Source organism: Sapajus apella, unplaced genomic scaffold (assembly GCF_009761245.1).
Source record: "Sapajus apella isolate SASKATOON/1434 unplaced genomic scaffold, GSC_monkey_1.0 scaffold7, whole genome shotgun sequence".
Classification (NCBI taxonomy): Eukaryota; Metazoa; Chordata; class Mammalia; order Primates; family Cebidae; genus Sapajus; species Sapajus apella.
The window spans coordinates 16,259,904-16,269,144 of record NW_022436947.1 but is presented as its reverse complement, the minus strand read 5'-3'; positions in this window follow the sequence as shown (position 1 = coordinate 16,269,144).

The window sequence follows — 9,241 nt, the reverse complement described above, 5'->3', positions numbered from 1 at the left end:
TAAATGTTAAATTTATTTTCTCTACTATTTCAAAAGTTCCATTAGTATTCTACAGACGAAATTAGACAGCATCTCTACTGTCTGAAAGGATCATAATAACAAAAATTTATGCTACTAATAATATGGGGATTATTTGTAAAAAGGAACCCTTATATTTAACTAATATGGAAAGGGATATGTCGATTTTTATTTTTATTTTTTATTTTTTGAAACGGAGTCTCACTCTGTTGCCCAGGCTGGAGTGCCATGGCACAGTCTCTGCTCACTGCAACCTTCACCTACTGGGCTCAAACGATTCTCATGCCTCAGCCTCTGAGTAGCTGAGATTACAGGCACAAGTCACTGCACCCAGCTAAATTTTGTATTTTTAGTAGAGACAGTGGTTTCACCATGTTGCCCAGGCTGGTCTTGAACTCCTAACCTTAGGTGATCCACCCACCTCGGCCTCCTAAAGTGCTGGAATTACAAGTATGAGCCTCCGCTCCCGGCCTCCTAATCATAAAGTGTGCTGTTAAAGTGTTTGTTCAGTAATATGTCCCATTACATATTATTTTGTTTCAGTGAAGTTCTATTATATATTCTCTTTAGCACATGAAATCAGTTAAAATTTTGGAATAAATTTACTTTTCTCAAAAAAAACCCCACCTGATTACTCACATCATATAACAAAATTAAAGCATTTTATAGCTGAATAAGGCTTAAATATAATATACTTAACTTCTACATTCTCTTTCCCTTTTCCTGTACCCACATTTTGCAGGTAGGTAAGTTGAGGATGAATGCAATTACATGTTTTGAAGGTCCTGCTATGTATAACTAGTGACCAGGAGAGGACCAGAATCTTCTGACCTCCAATTTTTGTGGCATTACCCACTGCACCATTTCTGCTCCTTCCCAAAATTTGGGCTCTTAAATTATCAGTGTCTTAGGGTAAAATCCAATTCCTTCCAAGCACAATTTTCCATTTAGTTGCCTTTTATCTCCGTATGAATAGTATGACAAGGAAACCTGTTGAAAATAATGGACGTTCATGAGGTTTAATGGACATGTTTAAGACTATATGTACTTATAGCCTAAGGGACGGGACAATAAACCAAACCTAAGACCCTATATTCAGTACTTTTTTCACTAAATCAAAAGACTTCTGGTATAATTGTGCATTCAAGCCAAAGCATATTGCCATGCTGAGGGAAAGAAGAGGGTGGTTATGGCAAAAATATGTAAATGAGCACCTGCTGAAGACCACTAGAGCCATCTGCTGCTTGGAATCACATACCCATTTACCAACCTCTTTCTGTTAGCTTTCCCCTCAGTTGTTCAGTACATAGAGTGAGGACTATATTCTTTAATTATAAATTTTAAAGCATTAGTAATAACTGAGATCATCTCATAAAATGAACTTGTCAAAGAAGTGCCTGCTTGATTTAGTGGGCTAGTGTCTTAAACTGTTTTATTTTATTTTATTTTATTTTTTATTTTATTTTATTTATTTTTTTTGAGACGGAGTTTCACTCTTGTTACCCAGGCTGGAGTGCAATGGCGGGATCTCGGCTCACTGCAACCTCCGCCTCCTGGGTTCAGGCAATTCTCCTGCCTCAGCCTCCTGAGTAGCTGGGATTACAGGCACGCGCCACCATGCCCAGCTAATTTTTTGTAGCTTTAGTAGAGACGGGGTTTCACCATATTGACCAGGATGGTCTTGATCTCTTGACCTCGTGATCCACCCGCCTCGGCCTCCCAAAGTGCTGGGATTACAGGCGTGAGCCACCGCGCCCGGCTAAACTGTTTTAATCTCCATGTATAAATCATAAAGAAATTGTGACCTATGAAAATACTTAAAGTTGACCCTGTAGATTCTCAGAATCAGAATAAGGTATTCATTCTAGCATTGGCTATATCTCTGATTTATGATTCTAGCGTCCTTTAGAACCTCAACCAAATCTCATCAATATAATCCACTAAATACCTTTCCTAGTTCTGTTAGTGTCTATTAAAAAAGTCCCTTGTGAATCAAAACTTCACATTATGATTCTCATGCCTCATCCTCCTGAGTACAGGCGTGCACCACCATGCCCAGCTAATTGATATTGACATTATGAAAATTATGTATAGCTACATAGACAATTTGAAATATGCAGAAAAGAAGAAAAATGGAAATGAAATAATAAAAGACACAAGTAATCACCACCCAGATAGAGTTGCTTATTTTAGGTATATATTTTTCACTATATATAAATATATATGTAAAATTTGTATATAAATGAAAAAATGTAAATAACATCAGGTACAGATTATTTACATACAAACATAGCATTCTAGACATACAAAATTTTACCATTTAACAATGTATTGTGAAAATGTACTGTGTCATATAGTATTTCATAACATTTATAATTTTTGCATGGTGTTTCATTTTGTAGCTGAATTGTGATTGACTTAACCATTCCCTTTTGTTTAATACTTAGGTTGCTAGCAATATCTTTCTTCGAATTCACTTTTATGAAAATCATTACACATGTATCTTGGCATACATATCTAATTATTTTCTTAGAAAAATATTCTTAAAGTGGAAATTGCTGGGTCAAAGAATATAAACCTTACTCCTAAAAGATACTTTAGAAGACTTAGGTAGGTATGGTAAGATGTTTTAACCTAATTATTCTCATCATCATAGTTAACATTCTTCAACATTTATTATCTGCTGAATGCAGCTCATATTATGTGGATTTTCTTAATTATTTGGCATAACAAAATCCTTTGTGTTTGCTATTACCGTGCTCAATACTGTGATTAAGTGGAAGATACATTTTAATAATTTTGTATATTTTTAAATTGTTTTTGACCTTTTCAGCAGTCTAGGTCCTTATCTTTTATGCAAGCTGGTTTTGTAAGCCTTAACTTAATACCGTTAATAGTCCCCGGTACCTCCATAACCTCTTTTTTTTTTTTTGAGACGGAGTCTCTCTGTTGCCCACGCTGGAGTGCAGTAGCATGATCTCAGTTCACTGCAACCTCTGCCTCCCGGGTTCAAGTGATTCTCATGCCTCATCCTCCTGAGTACAGGTGTGCACCACCATGCCCAGCTAATTTTAGTATTACTATTATTATTTTAGTAGAGACGGAATTTCATCATGTTGGCCAGGCTGGCCTCAAACTCCTGACTTCAGGTGGTCCACCTCCCTAGGCCTCCCAAAGTGCTGAGATTACAGATGTGAGTCACCACACCTGGCCACCTCGAGAGATTTTTATGTCCTGACATAAAAGGACACGAACTAGAAAACTGCTCTGCCAATTCACTCACATACTTATAACAAGGACCCCTGGTTTTTTGTTTTTTGTTTTTACAAAGTTTTGCTCTTGTTGCCCAGGCTGGAGTGGTGCAATGGCATGATCTCCACTCACTGCAACCTCTGCCTCCTAGGTTCAAGCAATTCTCCTGCCTCAGCCTTCCTAGTAGCTGGGATTACAGGCATCTACCACCATACGCAGCTAATTTTTGGTAGTTTTAGTAGAGACAGGATTTCACTACATTGTCCAGGCTGGTCTCGAAAAACAAGGACCCTTTTTTTCCACATAAAATTGTGAATACTACTTGCTACTATTCTTCCCATAATTACCCTTTTGTTCTGGCTATTATCTCAAAGATAGGTAGATAATTTACAGCTGCACACATTAAAAACCTGTGCATGCCATCATTCTCTCTTTGAATGTGACTCTGAAAAACAGGACTGCCTTCTAGAGGAAATGGATGGGATTAATTATACTATTAAATAAAGAAGTACTATAGAGTAGAATTTGGGTAATGGTTAAGAACTACCTGTAGTATGCATGACAATTTGTCATACTACATAAACATATTACATATGTATATTACATGTGGGAACAGAATTTGATATAGCACATATTAAAGATTATGTAACAGCACTTTTTTGTAACAAATTACATCACATTAGCTGCTAATTCTTTCTTAACAAATGGTGCAACATTAGGCAAAAAAAAAATGAGTTCTAGAATATAGTATTTCAGTATAAAATCATGTATGCAAATTCATTCTATTTTTAGATTTTATGGTTCTCATTAGGTGTTCTTTTCCTCTGTGTTAATGTTAGATATCTATACTTGTCAATGGACAAAAATGAATTTTTATCAGTGGCTTCTTTAGCAATAATAATGGTTTAATAATAACTTAATTATGCTGCCTTTTGTTTATGTAGCTAAATGTGAAAACGAATGTAATAAATAAAATTCTTAAATACATAAGTAAATTATAAAAACTATGGTTAATTTAACAGTCTCTTTTCAAGAGTATTACTCATAACTGCAAGAAATACCACATTTTAAACATAATTTAAAAGAGAACTAAATAAATTTTCAATTAAATCTCTTAATACTTCCCCTTTGATCACGAGGCTTCCCCAATTAAAAAAAAAAGAAACCCATAGCTGTTAAATCCACAATTATATTTTGTGGTTAACGATTTACAATATTATTTCACTACAAAAAAACACTTTTCAAGTTGTTTTCAATACTTTCTATAGAGCTCTAAACTTGTAATAAGAGTAGTTTTTCGTTTGACTACCCAGACTTGTTAACCAACTGTCACTGAGAGTGTAATAAAGGCTTCTATGGGTTTGGAGAGGGAGAATGTGCTGGACGAGCAGTTTATCACCTAGCCTCGCAAGCCAAAAGACACTTGGCTCCTATCAAACCACTTTCAAGAGCTACACTGAAAACAACCAATTTGATAGTGTCACAGGTGTAGAAATTACAACTTTTAATTCTACACTTTAACTTTTTTTCCAACATTTTAGGTTGGATCAGGCTGCGTTCTCACTGGGAGTGATTTCATTTCTCCCTCTCTTTTTAAAGCTTTCCTGCTAGGTATTGCATGTACCAGCAAATATTATGATAGCCTCATTTCTTTTCTGAAATGAAGTTTTCATTAGCTTTATAGCAATAAAAGCAAATTTTATTTTCACCACTTTTTATACACACCATTCACATATTTTTGATTTAGTACTGGGAACCCAGGAATATCATCTTATTTTCCCGCATTACCGATTATGTAATTGTAACCAATTTTTAAAAGATAACATTTTCTAATTTATTAATTATTCAGGTTTATTGTGATACCAAAACCAGATAAAACAGTCACAAATAAAGATGACCATGGACCAATATTCCATATGAATATAGACATATAAATTTTTAGAAATACTAGCAGACTGAATCTAGCAACATATAGAAATAATTATACCTAATGATCAAGTAGGATTCTTTTCCTGAATGCTATGATGGCTTAATATCCAAAAATTAACCAATATGTTACATCATATTATTTATTAGAAGATTTTAGACCTTGCAAAATGCTTATCAGAGTTCAGTTCAACATGCTTTCTGCCGAAACCTACTTAGCTTGAATCATCAGTTAACCTAATAGCCTCCATAATGGTTCATCAGCTAGGTGGGACCTATATTTTCATATTTGTAATAGTTGCTATAGTCGTTAGAAAACTGCAGAAAAATCAAAGGAGACTGAATTTTAGGAAATAATTTGGTTCCAACAATTTGTGGCCTGTTCCAAAGTAAGTTTTCCCAACTGTTCTCAAACCATATTCCTAAACTCTCTTGAAGTATTAAGAGAGTAACATTACTTTATTTTTTTGGCCTTAATTCTTCCTATTACTCCACTTTTAAATGTTTAAAACACGAAAATTGTACATAGTTTGATATCAAACATTCTTATTATGGCCTGTGAGGCATTGTATCTTGCAGCCCCTACATGATAGTGTGAAGGAGGCTGGCTTGTACCAACTCAACAGAGCTAAACTTTTAGAAATTTTGTGAGTTGGTTGTTAAACACAGATATTATTTTAAAATAATTATATAAACTTAACATTAAATAGATTCTGTAACAAGTAAAGGTAATAAATACTCAAAACTTATCACTTTCTAATTATTTGGCTGTATTTTATTATTATCTTGAGGTTACTTATACCTATTGTTTCTGTGTCGTGGAAATACCATTTAATGGAGTATTACTGGCAGCTCTTTCCAACTCAGCATTTTGTGATGTTATGTTGATATCTTAAAATTGGCCATGGTGGGAATATTTAAACCACAGGAGTTGCCAAATTCTAGAAATCAGAATTTAATTTACTATTTTGTTGACTGTATAGACGTAAGAAAGTGATAAAAGGAAATATATCATATGGCCCCTACACAATAGTGTAAAGGAAATGCTTTCTTAATAATACAGATTAAACTTTTTGAAGTGTCATGTCTGTTCCTGTTACATTGTGAATATCACAAAAAAGAAATGTTTTTCCAGTTTGGGAAAACTATTCTATTATTCAGCAAGGAAGGCTTTCATGTCGTTGACCAACAAATAAGGTTCAGACGTATATCTTTATTTCACTTTTGGCTTACTTATTAATGGAAATGAAAATATCAACCAACATTAATGTCGAAGGTACACTTGTTACTCGCAGTCATAGAACATAAGAGTTCAGCAAAAATCAATAAAATCACTCTGTGAGAGCTAATTTGCTATATGGAATTTATAGAAGAGTATTATATATTTCATTATTCTTTGTAAATTATTTGCAAATTTGTACTTTTCTTCCGGAAAGCCAATTCACAAATCAAGCATAAGAAACTGGGCATAAGAGCACACCACTATCCCTCCCTACATCTAATTCTTGTCTCTCACATCTCTCTAAGCTCTAGGCAAAATTGGCCAGTTTTTACTTCTTTATTTTAAAAATTATAAGATTGGCGCATAATATTTGTACATATTTATGGTACATGTAATATTTGTTACATACATAGAACATTTAATGATCAAGTCAGGTTATTTAGGATATTCATCACTTTGAGTATTTATCATTTCTATGTGTTGGGAGCATTTCAAGTCCACTCCTATAGCTATTTTGAAATATATAATACGTTGTTGTTAACTATAGTTGGCTGCTATAGCCACCCTACTCTGCTATCAAATGTTGGAACTTATTCCTTCTATCTGTCTGTATGTTTGTACCCATTAACCAGCCACTCTTCATTCCCCCATCCACAAACTCTTTCAAGCCTTTGTTAACTATTATTCTATTCTTTACCTCCGTGAAACCCATTATTTAGCTCCCGCATGGGAGTTAGAATATCAAATGTTTGTCTTCCTGTGCCTGGCTTATTTCACTTAACACAATGACCACCAGATCCATCCACGCTGCTGCAAATGACATGATTTCATTCTTTTTTAATAGCTGAATCGTATTCCATTATGTATACCTATCATTTTCTTTATTTGTCTGTTGATGGACACTTAGGCTGATTCTATGTCTTTGGCATTGTGCATAGCATTGCAATAAACAGGGGATGAAGGTATTTTTTATATTCTGATTTTCTTTCCTTTGGGTAAATAAACAGTAGTGGGTTGGTTTCAGGATCCCTAGTGATACCACAATCCATGGATGCTTAAGTCCCTTATGTAAAATTGTGGATATTTGCACATAGCTTGCATACATCATCTCATATAATTTAAATCATCACTATCTTATCTATTTAAATATAAATTGTATTTAAACACTATTGTACTGTATTATTTATGGAATAAGTAAAAAGTCTGTACATGTTTGGTACAGATGCAACCATTTTTTTTTTTTTTCTGAATGTGTTCAATCAATCCAAATTCACAAATACTATGGAATGGAGGACTGATTGTATTAAGCTTCTTTTCACTTTCCTACAGGTTGTTCTCTCAGGAGAGATTCTCTTCAGTCCTTATCTGGCCAACATCTGCTCAGCCTTAAAAGCTTAAAATTTCAGCTTATGTCAGCACAAATACATCGTCATCATTTCAAACTTAAGAAAAAATCCTGTCCCTTTTCTTGACTTTTCACACTACTCAATTTCCATCATAATTTTTTTGCAACTTTTCACAGCATCTTATTTTAAAAGCTATTTTTACTGTCTCCACATTCTCACTTTTCATTTTTTAAAATAAACTCCAAATGAACTGTTTTTTTCCAACTTTGCAATGAAATAGCTCTTGCATGTTGCCAATCTCTTGATAACTCCTTTGTATTCATCTTACTTTATCTTTCAGTAGCAGTAGACAGTTAACCATTATTTACTTCTTGAGTAACTTCATTGTCTTAACTTCTTTGCTACTACACTTCTTCAGTGGATTCTACATCTCATTCTACTTTTCTAGTTTCTTCTTTTGTGACTGAATTCTGAACAATGCTATGTCTCAGGGATTGGACTTTGGCTCTTTTTTCTTTCTCCATAGATAGCTTTTGTCAATCCTATGACTCTGAATACAATCTACTTTTGATTGATTCTCAAATTTGTATCTTTAGATTCAAGCGTCTCAGAACTCCAGATTATATGATTTGCTACTTGCATTTATAAATTTAAACATTTAATAGGCATCTGAAATTTTACATGTACAAAACAAAGGAACTGGTTTCCACCACCCTCTCCCCTGAACTGCAAACTTTCTCAAGCCACAGACACAGTATTTATCTACTAGGTATGTTCCTTAAATCCCATGTGAAAGTCCACCAGTAAAACATGTTAACATTACTAGAAAACGAATCTAAAATGTTAGCAGATTGTGTGTGAATTATCCCCTAAGTATGTCTCCAAAGAACAAGACCACACTCTCTTCCTGCAGGCCATGAGAAATAAATGGTGAGTGACAACACCTTTTAAAAACTATTTATTGATTGTTTTCTCTAAGGCAGGGCTAATCATAATCTTACTTGTAGACAGAAATAAAATTATCAACCAAAAAAATGTTAAAATAAATGACAAACTCCTCACTTGGTTCCCTGACTTAAGGTGAAAGGGATAGTATGGAGCAAGGGAAAAGCCTAGAGCTTTTCTTCTTTGCAAAGGCAATATGATGTCAAAACTAGTATCAATAGTTGAAAGTTGCAGTTTTTGTGATTCTTATTACATCCCTGTTTAGCCACCTGATTTTCCAGATGCAGTAGATGAATGCATTTTCGAGAATGTTAGTGGATTATCACAAATGTTGTTAAGCTGGTGGATTTCCTTACTGAGGGGATTTTTACCAACTGTGGTAAATAGTCAACACATTTTTAACCTTGGAAATAATGATTTATCTTGCCCAATAGCTAAAAATAACCCTCCAGAATGAGTTTTATTACATTGAACAAGGAGAGTAATACAAATTCATAGACTTGTCTTAGGGATTCATCACATGTATAGTCTA